The following is a 2,615-nucleotide window of genomic DNA, read 5'->3' as shown; positions in this document are numbered from 1 at the left end:
TGCTGGTGTGTGGGAAGTGTCTTTTTCCTAAGGTTTCTTGTTACTCATTTTTTTTATTATTGTTATTTTAATGATTAGTTTGTTTTTTTTCCAAACCACTTTGGAGAAATTAGGTTTCAGAATAAAAGGAACCAGGCCAAGAACAAAGAGTGGCCTGGCTTAGTTGGTGCTGCTCACGCAGTCCAGGGTGAAGAGGATCTTCTTTTCTGTTTGCATGCAGATTTAAGCTTTAATTATTGCAGTATAAAATAGTCCAGTAAAAGATCAACACCGTGACTGGCCAGTAAGGGTTGAACTCTGCTCTGTCATTCTAGTGTAAATTCAGAGTAAGTCTACTGAATTGTGAGAAGTTAGTCCTAGTTTATACTGGGGTAAGCAAGAGCAAAATTTGAAGCCAGGGTACATCCAGACTACCCGCCGTATCAGCGGGTAGCGATCGATTTATCGGGGATCGATATATCACGTCTCATCTAGACGTGATAAATCGATCCCCGAACGTGCTCCCCATCGACTCCGGAACTCCACCGGAGCGAGCGGCGCTAGTGGAGTCGACGGGGGAGCTGCGGACGTCAATCCCGCGCCGTGAGGACGAGTGGTACGTTGGAATAAGATACGTCGACTTCAGCTACGGCAGCTGCGTATCTTACATCGACACCCCCCCCACCCAGTGTTGACCAGGCCCAAGTGCCTGTTTTTCGACATGCAGCAACAGTCTCGAATGGTGGCACCTAGCAAGACTGACGGAATAGAAAATACCTAGTTTAAAAACTTTGGGTCAGATTCTGCTCTCATTATCAAGGGAGTAAACCTGGAATGACAGTGGAGTTGTACCTGCTTTCTCCTGATACATTTTGGCCAATTAAAGTTAACATGTTCAGAGGTGATTAGTGTTCAGCGAGCAGCAATGGTTAATGTGTTCAGGGAGAGCGGCTAATGAGAGAGCTGCAGAAAGTCCCTCAATAAACAATAAAGGTTGGCTTCTAGTCTCATTTGCACTGGAAATCAGAATCTGGCCCTAACATTATAGAGTATTAAAGTGCAGTGTAGTGAACAATCTGGGCCTTTGCTTCTCTGCTCAGGGGCCTTGAGGACAGATTTTCAAAGTTGCCTCAAGGCTCAGCAAGGCGCCAAGTGTGATTCTCAAAGGTGCCTACGCAGGATTGCAGTCAGTGGAATGTAGGCACCTAAGCTGCATATGTGCTTTTGAAAAACCCAGTAGGTTCCCACCTGCAATCTTTGAAAATCCGTCCCTTAGTGTAACCGGGAGCTGGGCCCACATTTCCGTAGTGACTGTGAAGATACCAAAGGTTGCTGACCTACGGTACTATTGAGTTATATAAACGCACAGACTTTTATATTAAACCACTTGAATCATGTGAGAGAGAAAGGAAGAAACCCTGCAATTTAGTGTTTCTAAGTTTTGCTTTACTGATGTACTGATATCGCTGCTCTTCGTTTAGTCACATATGTTCAATAAAGCTGTGCCTGTCCTAGGATTTTCAGCCATGTTTGACAACTGGTGTCAAACACAGCTCTCCCCAGCAGCCTCACTCAGCCGATGTCAACAAGGACTGTGCTGCTGCTGAGTTGGGTCACTATAGTTCAGTGCCTCTTGTAAGGAAGTGGGACAGAGCCTGACAGAACAAGTGGTCAAGCATGTGGGAGCTGGACACAGTTTGAACCTATCCACACCAATGAGACAGCAGCTTTCAGCAATGGGTGAGGGGAGTGGGTGGAGTCACATTTGGCAGAAGAGGCTGAAAATATGAGGCTAGCGCCTGCTTCTCCCCTGCAAAACCTTCTATGGGCATGCCCCTCCACCCCCAATGGACCAGTTCTAGCATCGTTACAAGGACTGGAGACTGTCCAATGAAGGCCTCCCTTACAAGGGACAGCCCCCATTGGCCACTAGGGGCTGAAACACTGCCTAATAGGTGGGTCCGTCATCCTCGCCGCATAGACTTACCCCTTGTGGCCTGAGCAGCTAACCAAAAATTTGGGGTCTTGCAAGTTGTTTCACTTAGGAGGAGAAATTGAGGGTGGAGTCAGGTACCTTTGATGCAATCCTGTTTATTTACAACAAATTCACAAAGTCCTGTTTCCCTGAACACAAATGGACCCAAACAACAGAAGAGAGTGTCCTTGTCCACAGCCCAAATCACTTTTAGTGAGTACTGGACCCAAAAGCTTTCTCTCTCTAAAGCTTTTCCAGAACCACATATCTCTGCTTGTTCTGGCTGTGTCTGTAGCTTCCTTCTCCGTTTCTGTGTGCTTCTTTCTTCATCTATTGTGGTGTGCTTCTTCCCCCAGCATGCATACATTTACCCAAAACAGTACCCAGCAAAGCCCTCTACCCACATAGTTCTGATTCCTGGCTGAACTTGCATACGCCTTTTTGAGGTGGAGGCTGCTATAAAAGAGTTTAATTGTTTCTTACATCTGTCTTAATTGAGGGGCAGTGGTTATAACCATCAGCTTCAACCCCCAACAATGTGTACTGGCCATGAGGACAGACACATCCAGGTCTTTTTTTTTGCATTTGTTTTCAGTTCAGTTGGGCAAAGTGTGTTGGGTTTTTTGCTGTGTTTTTAATGAATGACTGTTAATCTCAAATG

The sequence above is a fragment of the Gopherus evgoodei genome, chromosome 13 (genome assembly GCF_007399415.2).
Source record: "Gopherus evgoodei ecotype Sinaloan lineage chromosome 13, rGopEvg1_v1.p, whole genome shotgun sequence".
Lineage (NCBI taxonomy): Eukaryota > Metazoa > Chordata > Testudines > Testudinidae > Gopherus > Gopherus evgoodei.
This window is presented reverse-complemented; position numbering follows the sequence as displayed.